Raw genomic sequence first — 19,605 nt, 5'->3', positions numbered from 1 at the left:
TGCCCCCTAGCGGGAGGCAGGACCCGACGCCTGGGGTGGCGCCCGGTGCCCAGGCGGGTCGCGGCGGGCGTCCAGAGCGCGTCGGCTCCCCCAGCCCTCGGCTGGGTTAGGCTCTGTTTCCCAGGGCGCCCGGCAAGACGCGGGCCGCTCCCAGACATCCGGAGCCAGGCTGGGGCCGCTGGGGCGGGAGGGGCCGGGCGTTACCTCCCGGCGCTGGTTTGCCGAAGCTCGCGCCACTGTGTCCTCCGGTCCTGACCTCCGGCCAGGCCCAGCTGGTTTTTACCCTTCCCACTTCTGCCACAGTGTCTACTGATGTGTCCACCCGGGTACCGCTAGTATGCGGCGCGCACGGCCACGGGCTGCTCTGGGGCATGCCGTGGTCCCTCTCACTGCCCAGCAGGGCCAGGTTGCGGGGACTCTGTAACCCTGAGCCATGGTAGCCCTGTGGGCTGGGGCAGGTGGCTGGACTTCTCAATTTCGACTCCCCTGAAGGGGAGTGGTCTTCTTAGGCCCTGCGGGCTGATCTCCCCCCCATAAACTGGCATCAGAGGTCAGCAGCAGTGCCCCAGGTCAGGCAGCAGTAAGTTAGGCGGTAGGGCTGGAGGTTTGTGCATTCACCCTGACCATCATGGGTTGCCTACTGTAAGCCAGGCCCTCTTCCGGACTGAGGGGGCTGTAGCTGGAGCCCGGCTTTTGTGGCGGCCCTGCCTGGGGCCAGGGACATTACTGTTTGACAGCCTCGGGAAGTGGGCTCTCCCCCATCACCTGGCGAGGGAGGAAACAGGTGCAGCTGGGGAGAGGCCCAGGAGGACAAGCTCAGAACCCCTGGGACAGTTGTGGGCCATCCAAACAGCAGACGGGTTGCTCCCCGAGCTCTGCATGGCCAGCAAGTGGGCACTGTGGGGTGGGGACCCAGGGCCTGCCTTGTTCAGGGTCCTGGCCACACTCCAGGCTGAGACGCCCCTCCCCCACCGGGTGCCTCACCCCTGCTGGGAGAGCAGTTTTATAAGTGAAACCGAAGGCATGGAAAATGCAAGTCACCCAGGGGCAGAAAAGGGATCTTCCACTAATCCGGGTCTGGAAACCTGCAGACCTTTCTCTCCTCCCTGGTGTGGGAGCGGCAGCGCCCACTGGGTGGCGGCACCGCCTGCGGGCAGCTGTCCCAGAGTGTGCTGGTCTCTGAAGGAGCTGCCCACGGCCCAGTTGGAGGCTGAAGGAACTGAAGCTTGGAGACGTGGCCAGTACCTCCGTCTCTCCCTCTGTCCTGCTTCAGGGGCTGTGAGCGGGACTCCGCAGTGCCGTGGGGGCAGGGCAGGTCTGGGCACAGCACCCATCCCTGACTGCTGACACACAGCTGGAAACCCCGATTTTTAAATGTTAGCGCCTCTCACACAGAAGCGGTCCCCCCTCCCACCCAGGGGGCAGAGCTGGCTCCTATAGGGGCCAGAGACAGGGCAGCCAGGAGAGAGGGTTCTGAGGGGCAGGGGAGGCTGGGGGGCAGGAGGAGAGAGAGGAGGGCACCCCCTCAGCAGGTGAGAGGGTCTTGCTGGGCCGCGTGGGGGCTGCAGGCGGAAGGCCGGGCGACACGGGGTTTCTCCTGCGGGCCCCAGAGCGGCTCAGAGCTGAGGTTCACCATTTGCTCCATCCCGAAGGAGGAAGTCGGGAAGGATTCTGGTGTCACGATTCAGCCTTTACACCTGGGGTTGTAGCCCCCCACAGTTCACCTTCCTGGGATCAGGATCGCAGCCAGACCTCCCCAGCTGGGGCCCCCCTCCAGGCCTGCCTCCCTTGAGAATCCCCAGGGAGGGACTTCCAGGCTCTGTTGTGTCATCCTTGCTGGCCTGGGCACTGTGAGTTTCCCAGACTGTTCCCAGCACAGACGTAAAGGGTTTCAGATCCTCCTGCAGAGACCAGCAGGAACAGCCAAGGCGGGCTCGGGATGCTGAACGGAGCTGTGGGTCCGTGGGTGAGTGATGATGGGGCGTGTCCCCGCAGAGGGCGTGGGCCGGGCAGGAGTGGGCTGGCCAGGCTCCCGAAGAGAGACCCTGAGGCGCCCAGACAGCCCACACCTTCAGACGCACCTGCACACAGCGTGTCCATGGAGCTGTGTGGTTCGGGACATGCTTCTGTCTGACAAACGGGGATGCTGTGAAGATGAAGGGTCCCAGCCCATTTGACACCAAGGACAGAGCCTAGGCCACCAGAGCAACATCCCTCCTCCTGGTCTTGCCCCCCTGCCCCCCAGCCACTCCCAGAGCTGTGTCCCCACATTACCACAGGGAGAGCACAGTGCGTCACTCCGGGGCCCGGGAGGATGTGCATGCAGACAGGCCATGTTTCCTGAACAGGAGTCTTAGGAAGTCTCGGGCTCTCCAGCCCCTCTGTCTCTAAGAGGCATGGACCCTGCAGGTGGTGTTTCCATTTTCTGCAGGGAGGGGCCAGTGGGGCAAAGGTGGCATGGCACATCCCATGCGACCCAGCTGAGTGAACCTGTGCTCGGTCCTGCCCCAGGAGGCTGGCTTTGCGGCCAGGAGCAGCTCCGGTTGCCACCAGGGCCCAGGCCGGCCCGCACATGCCTACCGCCAGGGAGAGCCACAGCACCGGCACACCCCGGCAGCCAGTGGTCTGTCGCCCACCTGGTGGCACGGTGACATGGCAGCGGGTGGGCCCAGGCTCTGTGCCTCCGTCAGTTCCTTGCAGGGACCACAGCTCCCACTGGATGGGGGGTCAGAGCCAGGAGGTGGGAGTGGCCACTCCATGTCCAGAAGGTCAGAGGAAGGAGGCCAGGCTCGTAAGGAGCTTCTGTGCCATCACACCCACTTTAAAGACAGGAGAGGCGTGTGCCAAGGTCACGTAGACATGCCCTGGCAGGGATGGTAGTGTGACATGGGCACATACACAGGTGTCTGCACCGCCTCCCACAGTCCCCCAGAGAGATGTGACCCACCGAGGCTACCCAGTAAGATGCAGTGAGCCCCAGAGGACTCTGAACCCCAGAAATAAAGAGAGTGTCCGGGACACCTGGGTGGCTCAGTTGGTTAAGCAGCTGCCTTCGGCTCAGGTCATGATCCCAGCGTCCTGGGATCGAGTCCCATATCGGGCTCCTTGCTCCGCAGGGAGCCTGCTTCTCCGTCTGACTCTGCCTTCCACTCTGTCTGCCTGTGCTCGCTCTCACTCACTCTCTCTGACAAATAAATAAAATCTTAAAAAAAAAAAAAAAAGAGAGTGTCCACCATAATGGAGACACCAAGTTAGGGCCGTCCATGTTTGGGAATGTCAAAAAGCCATTAACAGAGTGAGTGGGTGGCAGGCTGGCCCGGAGGGACCCATCCAGTAGTGGAGAGAGCAGTGACAGGTGGCTTCCTCCTGAAGCCATGACCCCTCCTGAGAGCAGGGTGGGAATGACTTCACTTGTCGTCTCTGGGCATCTGTATCCAGCAAACCCCTTGTCCTGGGCAGCCAGGGCAAAGGTGGCAGGATCCGTGGTCACCCCCCACCCCGTTGGTTCTTCCCTTCCCCTCTATCACAGACTGCTGATTTTTAGCTCAGAAAATGGCTTCCCAGAAGAGAAGCTGCAATTCCCAGTTCTCCTGCAGCTAGAGGTGTCCTGTGGCTCGGTTCTGGCAGTGGAAGGGGACGTGCAACATCAGGGAAGGGACCTGAAATGGGGGGGGGGGGCATTCCTTATTACTTCCTTCTGTCTGCTGAGTGGAATACAGAAGTAATGGCCAGAGCTCCAGCAGCCACACTGGCCCATGAGGGGACCATGGGCCTGAGAGTCTCACATAGCAGAGCTAAAGAAGGAGCCTGTGTTGGGGCACGATCCCAGGACCCTGGGATCATGACCTGAGCAGAAGGCAGACGCTTCACCAACTGAGCCCCCCAGGTGCCCCACCTCTGAAATCTTCTTAAAAAAGCCTAGCTCCTGGGCCCCAAAGGGCTGAGATCCCTACCCTCTGCTCCCTTCAGCTTCCCTTCTGCCTTTCTGTTTATTCCATGGACTCTATGCTTGACGGTCTTTGTACTCCGCATTTACCCCACCGATCCTGCCTCTGTGTGGGTGGCTCTTTCCTGTGACCCGATCACAGACCTGATCGTCTGCTGGCCCTCGGCCCCCCTCACTCCATGCCCTGGGTCAGCTCCTGAAAGCACCTGCTCATTTATGCGCATGCTGTCAGCCTCCTCCCTCCCAGATGCAGCCCCCACCAACCCCACCCCAAACCCTCAGCCCAGCACCCTGCCCTGCTGGGCCCAGGGCGTGCCCTAGTCTTGTCTGCTCTCAGCCTGCAGGCATCCCTCAGCCTAGCTGGCTCGGCCCAGCCCGTGCTCCACAAACCACTAATGACAGAGCTGCTGGGCTCTAAATTCCTGGCCCTGACATTGACCTCTGACTCAGGCCCTCAAGCTGATGGGCCGCAGGTGACCGTGGGAGTGAGGATGACTGTCTGGAGTCCCGGCAGGTGGCCTGTGGTCTGGCGAAGGGACATCGCTGGGAGGTCAGGTCGTATCTGGCTTCCTCCCACCTCTCCTGAAGGTCAGCTGCTGACCCTGGCCAGTCCAGGGAGCTGGCTGGGCTGAGGGCCCAACCACAGGCTGAGAGGAGCTCCTCTGGGCAGGCAGTAGCTCCTCCTTAGTAAATCAGGTCAGAGAAGAGCTACTGAGGGACCTGTGAGGCCCAGGCACACCCGGCCCGCCCCTCCCTTCCCTGCCTCCCCCTGCCTAGGGCCAGAGGCTTCTCATTCTCCAAGTCTGGGGGTCACCTCCTCTAGGAAGACTCTGGATATGCCCAGATCTCTCCTTGTCTCTCCCAGGGACACCCCTCCCCCCAATACACACACATTGAGGCTCACTGAGGCTCAGGGCAACTTCCATGATGCTCCTGCCATTGGGGTCCAAGGCTTGTGACCAGGATCCCACAGGTTATGACCAAGTGGAGACACCAGGAGGCCAAGGATGGAACTAGCAGGGGTTGCTAAGGGACCTGGGCTGGGGCCTTGGTGTACAGTACCCCTTCTACCATGGGGAAACGGAGGCCCCCAGCAAGCAGACTTGAACCCAGGTCTTCTGAGCCTACATCATCCTCCCCCCAGATGGGTGCTGGGAGCTACCTCGAGCCCATGGTGGGGCACACAGGTGTGCTCAGCTGACTCAGGGCCTTTCCTCTGGCCCACCTCAGACCCCACGCAGACCACAGCTTTGCTCTCCTCAGGGAAAGCAAATGCCCCAGGAGCTGCAGTGGGGAGGGGCTTTGGACCAAGGAAGCATGGACCCCTCCTGTTCCCGGTCCCTGCCCCAAGGCTCCCAAGCCTGCCCGACACGATGAGGTCCCCATGCAAACAGCTATCCTTGTCCTGCCTTTGGTTTGATCACCATCATGACCACTGAGGGACCTGGCTCTCTGGCCCACTGCCCAGTCCCAGAGAGGCTGCACAGCTGGTCTGGGGACCCCAGTGTGAGCCCCAAGGCAGGGACTTAAGTCAAGTCATGGATCGGACCGAGGGTCCCTGAAAAGGAGGGCTTTCTGAGCACTGCCTTGACCTCACACAGGCGCTGTCACCCATCACCCCTTAGCACGGGGTGAGTGTCCCTCTGTGTGGGAAAGTTAAGGCTTGTCGGTCGGTGTGTGTCATTTCGGGAGGGTAAAGCAGTTGTCACCAGCAAATGGGTGCCTGGAGGACCTTTCTCTAAAAACAGCCGCAGAGCAGGGGGCCAGGCAGGAGCCGGTGGCCCTTTGCTCTCTGCCGGCCTTCGCAACACCCGGTCTGTGCTTCTCAGTCTGAACATGTTGGGCTCACATGCCCCTCTTCCACGCTTCCTTGGGCCCAGCTGGTTGGCTAGTCTTTGCTTCTTTCCTTGTCGTCAGCCGAGGCTGATCAGAAGGGTTACAAGCTGAGAAATTCCATTTTGATTCCACAGCGGCTCCTTCCTTCCTGAGGAGGGGTACAGAGGTCTGGGGGCAAAGCGGCCTGCACAGGAAGCAGGTGGGAGGCAGGTGTGCCCTGGTGGCTGGCAGTGGGGACAGCTGGCCCACCCCAGGGGCTCCTCCAAGGGCCACCGCTGCTCAGGGGCTGAACCACCAGACAGATGGGGCCCCAGTCACATAGTCAAGGCAGGTCCTAGAACCCGGATGTGCGTGTGGCCTGCTAACCGCTCCATGGGGCTGATGGCCTGGGCAGCCTGAGGACGTTGTGCATGCTACAGAGAGGCTGCAGTCTTTGGGGAGGCTCCCCAAAGTGCCACGTGTCCTGTCCCTGGCTCTAGTGGCGTCCAGGCTGGCGGCAGGCCAGGCCCTGGCTGGCCCGTTGCTGGTTGCTGGGCAGAGCCCAGGACAGCATGCAGCGGGCTCTCCTTGAGGGCATCTCACAAGTTGATGGAAACCCATCTAGCACAAAGGGGCATTTATCGGACTAGATGCTGTGTCTCCGCCTAAACGCAGGGAGGACAGAAATAGCCTTTCACAGGGCGCCAGCAGAGCGGGGCTCTCGGCTCGGAGGGTGTCAGTTTCCCAGCTCCTTCTCTGCGCTGGGCAACCTGTCCCTATTCATGGTGAGTTACTCACTGTGTCCTGGGCAGGGGACTCTTTGATCCCTCTCCTGCTGAAACTGTTGGGGGTGGGGGAGAGAGAGAGAGAGAGAAGGGGGGGAGGGTTGGGAGGGGAGGGAGAGGGAAGGAAAGGAAGACGGGGAGGGGGGGATGGGGGGAGGAGGATGCAGAAGGGGCAGAGAGAGAGGGGGAGGGAAGGGAGGAGGTGGGAGGGGCATGGGAAAGCGGGGGAGGAGGAGAGGGAGAGAGAGAGGAGGGAGGGGGAGGGGGAGGAGGGAGAGACCGGAAACAGGGAAGCGGTTGGGTCAGGGGTCAGGGCACCGTCTCAGTGATCCCCTGTGGCAGGAACACAGAGCTTAGAGCGCATGCTCTCGCTGACAGGCTCTGGTGAGGGGATAGCAGGTGGCCCGCAGGAAGAGACTTCTGTGTCCCTGAAAATGGCTGTTCTTCCCAGATGTTCGGCTTTGCTTGTGCTACTCCTCCTGCCTGTAATGTTTCTGGAAAAACGCACCAGTAAGCCACAAAGTCCCACTTGACACGTATAAAGAATTTTAAAAACTTTAATGTGCTAAAACCAATGCTAGTAATGTTCTGAAGAAGCCGAGTAGCTCAGTTGCTACTAACAGAAAGTTCGAAGACTTAACTAATACAGGATTTTTCTCTCACACAGAACAAGCCTGGAATTGGGAAATCGAAGGCGAGGATGACTCCTCCACAGTGTTATTTCCATCCTCAGAGTAGCCTCATGGCCCAAGATGGCTGCTGGAGATCCCACCATCAGCGCAGGAAGGTGTAGGGGGCAAAAGGGGGCTGGTTGCCAGTTGTCTGTCTCCCCTTAAGGAACTTTGCAGGCGAATATCTACGTCCTGTTTCCATTTCACCAGCTCCCGCTTGCTCCAGGGTGGGCGGGGCAAACTGGCCCCCAGAATGAAACCAGTGCTCATTTCCTGAGGGATGTGTGGGATGTCTGCTTGCGGCCGGCTGGCACCGCTGAGTCCGGCTGGCAGAGCCATGCCGGGGCTGAGCCCTGCTGGAAGGCACACAGGGCGTACCTACTGCGAGGACGCGGAACGCCCATGGCCTCCGCTCTGTCCATGTTTATCACTTTATCTCTGGGAACTCGAGGGGACAAACAACCTTTCGATGCACGAGCACATTCGTTGACTGGGATCAATAAACGTGACGATCGGAAATAAGCTTCTAACAGGGGCAACATGCGAATGCATTCTGTGACAGCCGCGTGCTGGGGCAGCCTGTCAGTGGCGGTAAATGTCACTCATGAAGGACCTGTGGTAACGCGGCTTCCGAGGAAGGACAGGATATCAAATACATGCGATACTGAAGCGGCACGAAACGCCAGCGTCTGAGGCTGGGAGCAGCCAGGCTGGCCACAAGGGCGAGATGTTCTTTTAAGATTCAGCAAAAGCTTGTCTCACACACACGTTCTTGATACGAAATAATTTAAGACATTTTTATAGATAATGAAACATACAAACACGAGGAATGTATGTAAATGCTAAAATAGATCATAATAATATAAACAATACATCGTTAATAAAGTCTATAGATAATAAAATAATATCCTAATATCCCTCTTCCCCTTAAAAAAACGTACCTCTCCCTTGTACCCCAGATTTGCCTACGGTTTCGACGCCGCTTACTGTCCTGGGAGGCAATTCTCTCTTCTTCCCCAATAACCCCATCTTTTGCTGGTCAAAAGTCACTTGACAGTTCGACATCCGAGGTTACCCACGGCCAGGCGCACCCACGTTCCTAAGCTCGGCTCCTTTGGCTCACCTTGCTGGAGAGTTATGGCCGAGAAAGGGGCGGAGGCTGTCTTGGAGGCCTTGTGGCGGGAGCTCCAGCCTTCCGCGGGGCAGCCGAGGGGCCCATCATCCCATAGCGCCAGCCCTGATCATCTTCAGCTTGTCCCCTTGGGTGGTGTGAGACCACGGCAGGCCCATATCTTGGGCCTAGGTTGTGGCACCAGGGGCAGGGCTGGACAGGGCGAGATGGATCTCAGAGGTCAGTCCCCATCCTGAGAATCATATTCACGGACCATCACAAAGGTCAACACTTGGAACAGTGAAGTCCTCTGGAATGTTCTGCCAGGCAAGGCCTCTCCCTCTGCTACAGAGGCCACCATGGTTCAGACTCCTCGTGCCTTTTCTAGAATCACAGGAAATGACCTATTCCGTATCCGGCTTCTCTGGCTCACAAAATGTTTTCGAGATTCATTGGTGGTGTTGGTGGGTCAGGAGCTCATCCCCCCCACCCCCAGCTGTACACGGCTGTGGGGCGGGCCCCAAGGACGCCCGCTGGGGGCTGTGTTGGATGAAGCTGCCGTTCACTCTCGTGTGCGAGGACTCATGTAAACACATGTTCTCACTTCTCCTGGGCAAACAGAGTGGAATTTCTGGTGAGTGCCTGTCCAGTGTGTCAGAGGCTGCCAGACCGCTGGGCAGGGGCCACCTGCGTTCTTCCAGCGAAGGCTGCACGCCCCCCACACTGGGGGTTTCTGTGGATTTCCTGCCCCTCCCGTGGGTTTGCAGAGGCGACTCCAACTGCTCCCCTCGTGATTGGTGGCACTGAGAATACTTGGACGTGCTTGTGAACCCCTTGTGGGTCTTTTCTGATGAAGCGTCTATTCAAGTCTTGGACTCATTCTATCTATCTATCTATGTACTTTTTTATTGTTTAGAGAGAGAGGTCTTTGGCTCATTTAAAATTGAGTTATTTAAAAAAAGGAAAAAAAAAACAAAATTGGGTTATTCATCTTTTTAGCCTTGATTTTTTAAGGCATTCTTCTCTGTCTCTCTCTCTCTCTCTCTTTTTTTTAATTTTATTTATTTGAGAGAGAGACAGAAATAGTGACAAAGAGCACGAGTAGGGAAGAGAGGGAGAAGCAGGTTCTCCATGGAGCAGGGAGCCCGATGCGGGGCTCGATCCCAGGACCCTGGGATCATGACCGGAGCCAAAGGTAGATGCTTAACGAACTGAGCCACCCAGGTGCCCCTAAGATATTCTTTGTGTATTATACATATCTACCTGTTGACCTTAAAATTAAAACAATTATTTTGCCAGAGAAAAAAATGGATTTATTCAGGAATGGCAGAGAATGGCAATCTAGGACCAGCAAGCTGGGGCGAGACCACTGACTCGCCCCACACACTAAGCAGAGGGACATTATTTGTTGATGAGTAGGGGGATGTTGGGAGGGCGGTTTTGAAACACAGCCCACTGGAGAACGTGAGGCGGTTTCCCACAGCTGAGTTGCAGGCTGGTGGGTTTTCTGTAGGAGATGCAGCGAACATCTCCTCCTGTTGGGGCCTGTAGTTGAGGCTTCTCTCCTGCTGAGAGTCCTGGGCCGGGTCTGGTGGGGACACATGGGGACCCAGGGCCGTGTGCTGTGAGAGCTCCCCCTGCTGGCGTCGGGGCTCCGCGTCACTGAATTTCCTCTCCCTAATTTTCACATTTCCCCCTTTAGATCAAGAGTTGTTTTTTGGTTTTTGCTTTCTGGAAGCATCACTGATCAAGAGTGAGGTTTTCTGAATTCAGTGGCCTTTGTCCCTTGGAGCCAGGAAGGACCTTTCCTGGGTGTCATGTCCCATGCTGGAGGGAAACTGTACAGATTGAAGGCCTGTTGGAGTCAACAAGGAAGTTTAGGAGGGAGAACGCTCAGGCACTCCTGTCCCACTGCCCACCTTTGTCAAGATCGCAAGCCCTGGAGATCACCATCTCCTAATTGCATACCACTTTTACACAGGTTTGACGGGCAACGAAACACAAAACTCAAAATAATTATACAAAACAAAAGAAGTTACATGACAATTCCAAATTGTGTGTTGGTTCTAAACCAGGAATCCAGGTCTGAAAGGTGCCAACCGATAAACTGATTGGCATTTGTTCCTCCTTAGAGGGGAAAGGGTCTTCTTATGAGGGCAAAGCCTCTATACCTTCTGGAAGTTTCTGGCAGAAGCAACCAGGAGAGCTGACTGGCAGGTACCACAAGGGCCTGTTGGAAGAATTAACCAAGTACGTTTGGGAAGACACCGCGCAGATATAAATGTGAAACAACAGATGACGAACTTTTTGCAAAACAGCGCAACTTCGAAGATGTTGTAAAACAGTGTTGTTGTCTCAAAAGAGCTGTTTGGAACCAAATCTGCTGTGGAGAATACAGCTGGTAAGCTTGCCAATTCAGAGACCATGAATTTGGATAAGAATCCGAAGTCAGTTAATAGTTGAGAAGAAAGAAGGCTTTTTGTGAATTCTGAACTTTCTAACCGTTTGAAGAAGGCAAGTGAAAGTGGACCCGTCCTAGGACCAGAATGAGGTTGTTTCTAAAAAGACACACTCAGAAGAAGAGGTTCCCCCTTTCACGAGGACTTGGATAAAACAAAAAGAAATACTGTCTTCCCACAAAAGAGAGCAGAACAACAGTGAGAAGAAGGTACGCTGGCCTGGTCCAGGCATCGTGGGAAAGCCGTGTGGTCAGGTGAAACCTGCTTCAGTTCTGGGAAAGCTGCACTTGGGGCTCACCAGATGGCGTGCGGGGCAGTCGGGGTTTGCTGCTTTCCCTGCGGGTCTCACGTGAACCCGACAGCCTATTCCCTGGAGATTGGCGGCACTTTCCAGCAAGGCTGAAGAGAGTCCTTCTGGAAGCATCTTTTCCAACAGACGGAATCTCCAGGTTGCAAGGTGTGATACAGGTCATGTCCCCTGGGAGCGCACAGCATGGAAAGGTCGCTCTGCCAGACCATGGTTTTTGTTTTTGTTTTTTTTTTTTTTAAATTATTTATTTGACAGACAGGGATGACAAGTAGGCAGAAAGGCAGGAAGAGAGAGAGGGGGAAGCAGGCTCCCTGCTGAGCAGAAAGCCCGATGTGGGGCTCGATCCCAGGATTCTAGGATCATGACCTGAGCTGAAGGCAGAGGCTTTAACCCACTGAGCCACCCAGGTGCCCCGAGACCGTGGTTTTTTAAATACAAGCAGCTAGGCCTTGAGAGCAGTGAAGTGGATCCCCCTTTATCAGCTGTGGGTCAGAGGAGGCCATGCGGGCCGGATGTCCGGGGACTCTCTGGGAGGGTGAGTCCGGGAGTTCCAAAGACCGTGGATCTGAGACTTAGAAGGATCCACGGCAGTGCTTTCGGCCACGGTGTGCGGAGGGTCTCACAGATGTTGCCAGCAGAGACTCCGTGACACGGTCAGTGAGTGCGACGAGCTCCGAGCACCGAGGATGGTGGACACAGGGCCAGTGTCATAGCGCCCGCCGACAGCGCAGATCTGCCGAAGCCCCTGCCCAGTAAAAGGGGTTCCCCGATCACGGGGGAGTTGGAGAGGGGTCCCCAGGTAGGGATTCTCTTTCTCACGGAATTTTAGCCACACGAGAAGCAGTGGGCTGTCTACAAGGGAACGTTTCAGTCCGGTGACCAAACATACGGACCACGACTGAAATGTCTGTCTGTCCCTGAGATAGGGAGGCTGTAGGGAATCCACTTGGCAAACTGGAGTGGCCCAGCAGGTGGTTCAGAGTCTGGGAGCAGAGCAGTTTCCCCCGAACTGGGCTCGGAACGGGTGGGACAAGCAAGGTAGGCACTGTGGATTCCGCCAATATCTGTTGGAGATTTTGCCCGGAAGGAGGATGGCAGCTGATCTAATCGGGACAAATAGTTAGTGTCTTTGGAATCAGGTCCGGGTAGCTCAGCGATGGAGCAGAGAAGAGATGCTGAAGGGGCATTTGATTTACTTCTTTGGCTACTTTGATGGCTCCGGTCAAATTGTAGAATGATTTCCCCCTTGGGAGAGGTAGAAATTCCAGCATGAAATTTTTCTAAGAAATCTCAGCCCAATAAGTGAACAGGGGCAGAGGAGCTAAGGAGCAAAAGGCGTGTATCTCTCACAGGGCTGGGACAGAAGGGACTGGGTTCAGGGATGGGCACCTGTTTGGGTTGACCCGAGACCCCTCTCTGGGAGCTGTTTTCATGCTCCGAGGCACGAGCTGTTTCGTGGCGGTGGGGCTGAGCACTGAGAGTCAACACAGTCAGAGAGAGATTCACTCCCAGTCTGGAGGGTGGTTTCTCCGGGTGGATTCAGAGGGAGGATTGGGAAAAGCCAAGAGCTCCTTGGAGCCCCAGCTCTGGGAATTAGGAGGACGTTGGACAAGGTTGACCAAAGGGTCAAAGCTGCCTGGAGCACTTACACTGGTAACGGTTGTTTCCCTAGTGTCCTGGCCCTTTGCAATAACAGTAAAAACCATGAGGTTTTTGGCTTTGGGGGCCTCCATTTACCAGAGTTGAAAATTGAGAATTTTTGTGGTCTTTGTTTTAGGCGATTTTCCTAGGATTTGAGCAAGCTAATTTGCCAAATTGACTAAATCCCGGGCAGACGTAGTCTCAGATTCCATGCTGCTCCTTTTAACTAAAAGAGAACGGTCCCAGTTTGGCCCTTTAGAAAACAGAGTTAAGTGCTACCCAGTTGGATTCAATGTCTAAAGGAAGACCAGAACTTTGTTTAAAGAGGATTTGAAATCAGTGAGTGTAACATAACGAACCGACTTGTTGAAACTATGTCATACACCTGAAACTAGGGTAATGTGTCAACTCTATTTCAATAAAGCAAACAACTGAAGATCGAAAGATTTTGACTAATAATCTTTCAAACTACCATCTGTCATAAACAAAATAGAAAAACAGCAAATAAGCTGGGGGAAAAGAGTGGAACTATATGACAGTTAAATTGTTTTTAAATATTAAAATTTATTTTGAGTCAATAATATAAAGCCAAATATTTCAAAGAAAATATAGAAGAAAAACACAACAAAAAAGAAAATGTAGAAGAAAGAAATGAACAGATAATGCATGAAAGAAAAAAACTAACAAAGACTTACAATATAAAAGATATTTTATAGTGATAAGTAAATACTTCTAATCACAGCATCAACTCTATTGGGCATGTTGACTTGGACAATGTGTGTTAACTTTCTATGCCTCAATTTACTAATTTGTGAAAGTAGGATTAAAATTAGTAGGGAGGGGCACCTGGTTGGCTCAGTCGTCGAGCGTCTGCCTTCGGCTCAGGTCATGATCCCAGGGTCCTGGGATCGAGCCCCACATCAAGGCTCCCTGTTCAGTGGGAAGCCTGCTTCTCCCTCTCCTACTCCCCCTGCTTGTGCTCTCTTTTGCTGTCTCTCTCTCTCTCTGTCAAATAAGTAAATAAAAGAATAAATAAATAGATAAGTAAATAAAATTAGTAACTAATTTATAAAATTTTTGTGAGACTATATAAGATAAAAATGTACTCATCACAAAAAGTGTTCATAATTTCACAAATTTTACCCCCCAAAAACCACATTTTTAAAAAATACCCATTGCTAAAAACAAACAAACAAAACCATTGCTTGTAAAGATGTATGGAAATGTGCACTTATGTATTGCTTGTGGTTATGTAAACTGAAGTTAATATCTAAGAGTTAAATTCGAAATCACACGTCAGAATACTTCAGGTAACACCGCTTACAGTGGTATAAAAGTAGAAGCAACTCAGAAGTCCGAGGTGGGAACAGTGTATTAGCTAAAATAATTGTAGTTAATTCATACAATAAAATACTTTTCACCCAGTAAAGTGATACTGTGGAATATTACATGACATTTAAAAATACTCAAGTTCTTAGGTGACCGTTGGGAGTCTCTCGTGATAATGGCCAGCAGGTGATTCGGGATTTGCGTGCAAACCTGACTCCAGGGCAGGCTCGGGAAGCGCTCCTGTCATGGCTGGGTGGGGACTGCCACCAGGTGTTCTGGTGTCTGGCCCCCGTCAGGGGCTTTTCTCTAAGTTCCTCTCAGGGTAGTTTCATCCAGGGTTCAGCCTGGGCCTCACCAGTAACAGGTGGCCCAACTGATCTAAATCCCAGACACCAGCTTGGTAAGTTTAAGTAACTATTGAATTCTTCAGTCAGCTGGCGGGGCTCCTGCGTCGCTTTGGGACACTGTGTGGCTCGAGAGTCAGCCTAAGTCCAGGGAGCGTCAGAAAGTTGGGGTTCACTTGGATCCTCAGAAGGATCGGGCAGGTCCTAGTACCTCGAGGAGGAGGCAGGGAGACTCGGAGGAAAAGCAACACTGGGGAAGCTGAGGGCGTAGGGGAGGTGGGGACCGCACACGGCGACTCCAGAGCCCACTGGGCCCTTGTGGCTCAGAGCCCGAAAAGGGGGTGGGGGAGGGGCTTCCTGGTATTGTTTGTCCGCCTCGGTCTACAAATTGTGGTTGTTGCTTTATTTTTTAAAAAAGTTTATTTATTTATTTGAGAGAGAGAGAAAGAGAGTGAGCAAGGGGAGGGACAGAGGGGAGAGAGAGTCCCTCAAGCAGACCCCCACTAAGTGGGGCTGACCTGGGCTGACATGGGGCTCCATCCCGCGGCCCTGAGCTCACGACCTGAGCCGACATAAGAGCCAGATGCTTCGCTGACGGAGCCTACCAGGGACCCCTCCGTCTACAAACTGGATTTTGCAGACAGGCAGCTTTAGATTCCTGGTCACATTCGGAAGCTGCAAGGTACCCTCAGTCATACCCCAAAGTTTCGAGAACTTCAGAGCCTCAGTTGTCCGATCCGGCTCTGAGAAAAGTCTGGGGAGATGCGTATTCCCTGTAATGGACGTTGAAGTTCTAGTGTATGTGCTGCCAAAGCGAGCACGGAGGTTGAAGTTCTAAAATCTTGTGGTTTCGGGCCCCTGGGTGGCTCAGTCGGTGACGCGTCTGCCTCCTGCTCCGGTCATGATCCCAGGGTCCTGGGGGCGAGTCCTGCGTTGGGCTCCCTGCTCAGCGGGGAGTCTGCTTCTCCCTTTGCCCCTCCCCCAGCCTGTGCATGCTCTCTCGGTCAGATAAATAATTAAAATCGTCAAAACAACAACAAAATAAAATCCTGTGGTTTATTTGGTCCATTTAGTTAGAAATGCGCAGGTGGCAGGCCTGCGGTGCTCACACATAGGACTGGGCGGGGGGAGGGGGGCAACCTCAAAGCATTTTGATGACTTGGATCCCATTTCTTACAGGTTTTTCTCTAGAGCAAAGCGAAAAATCCCTAAACAGCACACTTTGAACAGGAACAGTCTGTTCCAAAAGCAATCTGACCTAAGCCAGCACATTTCCAGTTAGGAACAGTTTGGTTCCAAAAAGGAGTGGGACCAAAGACCAAACAAGTACTCCCAGAAACAAGACTTAAAACAGACTCTGAACAAAGCCTGGAGGGCTCCGAATGCAGAGCACGCGGAGCGGGTCATCCGGAGACACGCCTGCCCGTCAAGCCCGAGGGTCCGCAGGAAGCAGGCAGGTCAGCGCGCTCTGCGGCCGCTGCCACCTGCAGGCTGGCCAGCCCGGGGGGAGGGGGTGGGTTGGGTGTCTACTGCGGATCGCACTTCTCTGGCCGCAGGTAGTGTTGACCTGAAAAATAAGACTGCCGGTGATTTTACCAGCAAAAACAGACTCATCTGGGAATAGCCGAGAATTGCAATCTGGGACAAGCAAGCTACTGCAAAACCGCAGCATGGGTTAGGGCCACAGATGAAAGAGGAGCACTGTTTTATGGAGCAGGGTGTGGGGACAGCTGCTTTGCGAGCCAGTTGCTGGGGGAAAGCAGGAGGTCCGAGGGACGGCGGTTTTGCCCTGGCTGGGTTACAGGGGTGGTGGGTTTCTCCCAAGAGCGGTGCCCCTTTCCTGGCATTGAGGGTCCTTCCCTACCTGGCATGGGCGGGGGGCACGAGGCCCCCCTGCCTGCCTCCCCACTCCCCTTTGTTAAGTTCCACACATCCTTTTTGGGACACGGGTGCTGTGGATAGTTTTCCAAGTCTGCACCTTGTCTGTTGTATTGTCGATGGTGTCTTTGGATAAGCAGAAGGTTTTATGAGTATGCGTCTTGGCATCTTGTCCCGGAGGCCTCTTCCCCACGGTCTCTGAGCTCTGGACACCCTCCACTACCTGCTCTGTGGTGACATTTCTTCTTCACGGCCAGCACGATGTCAGGCTTTCCCAGTGCAGGGCGCTGGAGGTCCTCCGTGTAGGGTGAGGACTTCTGGCACACAGCCGTGGGCCCCTTGTGACCTTGCAGTCCGCAGCCTGTCACTGCCTTTCTGTGGCCTCTCGACCCAGGCCCCCCCACTCTGGGCTCACCCTGTATCTGGCCGTGAGGCACGACGCCTACGCCGAGGTGGTTGCAGACCAGCCCAGGGCGTGCAAACCAGCGGACTTCCCTGATGTCCATGCCCTCCCCGGGGAGACCCCAGCCCTGCCAAGCTGTCTCCCTTCACCCCGAGGTCTTCTGTAGCATCTAGTCCTGTCAGCACTTACTTACTCATGGTCCTGATGTCCCCCTAAACGTCCCTGACTGGATGCAGACTGATGTACAGGTACAGATTAGCCACTGATCAGGTCTCTGTGACCAACATGACGTGACCTATAGCTAAGCTATATCCGCACCAGATCTGATCTAGGTGTAGTTATAGGCCTGTTTGATTTTTAACGATTTACTTATTTTATAGAGACATTGAGAGAGAGAGAATCTCAAGCAGACTCCGTGCTGGGCAGGGAGCCCAACACGGGGCTCGATCCCATGACCCTGAGATCATGACTTGAGGTGAAATCAAGAGTCAGATGCTCAACCGACTGAGCCCTCCAGGCATCCCTCTGCGTATTTTGTAAAAACATCTTAACCATTGTTATGTGTCCAGTGGCCGTAAGTGTGTTTGCACGTGGTGCCGCCGTCCTCACTGTCCGTCTCCAGAATGTTCCAACTTCACAAACGGAGACTGCGTTCTCATTAAACACTACCCCCTACCCTGCAGCCCCTGGGGCCACCATCCACTCTCTGTCTCTGTGATCTGATGATTCCAAGGACCTCACACGGTGTCTGTCCTTCTGGGACGGGCACTCAGCCTCGTGTCCTCAAGTCCATGCTGTGGCAGGCGTCAGGGTGTCCTCCCTCTTGAGGGCTGAGGAATGTTCCATCACCAGCATGCCCGCGAGCTGGGTATGCGTCCCCCGGCCCGGCCGCTGGGGCTGCACCCCCCTCCCCTGTCCGCTCTGTGAGGACAGCTGCTGCCATCAGGGGAGCGCACGTGTGGGACCCGATGTGTGGATGACCGCGGTGGGCGTGGATAATGGTGGTTGTGACCGGGCTTTGGCTTTGCGCTGAGCCAGGGAGGTAGGGCTCAGGGGGGCTGCGTGGGACGGTGGGGGCAGAACCCCCGAAGCTCTCAGCTCCTAGGATTCGGGAGGCAAACCAAGAAGCCAGCAAGCCAGTGTGCCCAGGGGCCTGAAGCCGGCCTGCGCTGTGCTGTCCTCGGAGGGCCCACGACTGTGTGCACTGTCTGCTCCCTCCCCCACACCCCTAGGCCTCCCTCACACGCCCCGTGGCACGTCACACAATTACACCCTCACACGAATGCATATGCTCACACACGGTTGCACTCGAGCACACACACGGCACACACAGAACTGTGGGAGCTCACACACCCTCCTTTACTCTCCGCTCACGCTCACCTGGTTTTCCGAGTGGCATGAGAGAAGGGTCTGGGCCAGGACTTGGCCCAGAATGGCAGCTCCTGACCCATGGCCCCCGCCCCCGCCCATGGCGTGGCTGCTGGGGCCTCCCCGGGAACGCTGCCACCGGCCGTCTGCTCCCCGCGCATCCGTGGAACCTGTTCAACTCTGGCGGCTTCTCCTCTGGCACTCAGAGGGCTTGCCTGCCACCCAAACAGCAGATGGGCAGGAAATGAAAGCTCGCTCCAACACCAGCCAGAGGACAATCTAATTCAATTGGCAAAGCGTGTGGTCCGAAAAGCACGTGGGTCGACACATGCCATCTTGTTAGGGGACTGGCCTTCAGAGACCGGGGGCCAACAGCCAACAGCTGGCCCGGGGTTGGGGCGCTGGGGTGTGGGTTCTTCTCTGCATCGACCCGCTCCCAGGTTTGCAGGCCTGGGCTCCCTTCTCCCCGACCCATTTACAGCTGAGTGTCTGGGTCTAATCCTCAGTGGGACACCAGGGACAGGCCGGGCACTGTGCCCAGTACTTTATATGCTGTGTTGCTCAGAGCTGAGTATGACTAGGAGGGACACAAACCCCAAAGTAACAGTGGCTTAAGCAAAGGAGACATTTCTTTCTTCTCTCGTGGCCGGACTGGTGTGGTGGCTCTGCGATGCCTGGAGCTCCGGCTCCTCCTGCCCTGGGCCGTGCCATCCTCACCACACAGCCTCCTCTTCGTGGCCCGAGGTGGCTGCTGGGGTTCCAGCCACTGTGCTTGCGTCCCAACCAGCAGGAAGAAGGAGGAGAAAAAAGAGTACACCCTTTGAGTACACTCTAAGACACTTCTCAGAAGTGTCTGGACACGTACAGTCACGTCAAAGCCCAAAACCGAGCCACGTGGCCAGAGCTTGATATAAGGGAAGAGAGGGGCAGAGCTTCTGTTTCAGGCATCCATGTTCCCAAGCGAAGTTCCAGGTTTCTGTGACTGAGGAGGAAGCGAGCACAGAGTGGAGGACACTTAGCCGTACCTAATTCTGCTACGTTCTGATTCTTTCCAAAGCTTAAACCTTATTTCTATGTTTTGTCAAGTAGCCTGATGACACGATAGGAAATTCAGCACACTTTGTGGTGAAACCTCTCCCTTCTGCTCCTGGGCACCCAAGCCCTCTGGGTCCCGGTACTGGCCCAGCCTCACTGGGGATTTTCAGAAATGCAGATTCCAAGGCCCTTGCCCCAGACCCATGAGCCAGGTGGTCTAGGGGTGAGGCCAGGAAGCCACGTTTCAGGCTTCCCTCTGGGGTGCTGAAGTCAGAGGCACGCAGCCTGTCTGTGTCCCAGGAAGCCCGCTCTCCACGCTGTCCTGCCCGCGGCCCCGCTGAGCAGCCTTCGGAAGCACGAGCCAGCCCTCCCTGCAGACAGCTTGGTTGAGATGCAGTCCACACCCGCACACTTCACACACCTGAAGCGTGCGTGTCGGTGGATTTTGTGTATTTGGGGCTGCATCTGTCCCCGTAATTGGCTCTAGGACACTTTGATCCTTCCTTTTCA

General features: G+C 55.2%; 1 protein-coding gene and 1 long non-coding RNA gene across 2 annotated transcripts in view; one reads left to right on the top strand and one right to left on the bottom strand.

Annotated features, from left to right (window-relative positions):
* Nucleotides 1-19,605, bottom strand: part of IPPK (inositol-pentakisphosphate 2-kinase) — a 400,388-nt gene that overhangs the window by 270,283 nt on the left and 110,500 nt on the right. The gene's annotated exons all lie outside the window — the stretch shown is intronic.
* On the top strand, nucleotides 6,308-7,739 carry LOC309846196. The gene is made up of 2 exons (XR_014301780.1): nucleotides 6,308-6,546; nucleotides 7,214-7,739. It is a non-coding gene; the product is annotated as an uncharacterized lncRNA (long non-coding RNA).

The sequence above is a fragment of the Mustela nivalis genome (assembly GCF_964662115.1).
Source record: "Mustela nivalis genome assembly, chromosome: 13".
NCBI classification, from domain to species: domain Eukaryota; kingdom Metazoa; phylum Chordata; class Mammalia; order Carnivora; family Mustelidae; genus Mustela; species Mustela nivalis.
The sequence above is the reverse complement of the archived record's forward strand: the minus strand, read 5'-3'. Positions and strand labels throughout refer to the sequence as shown.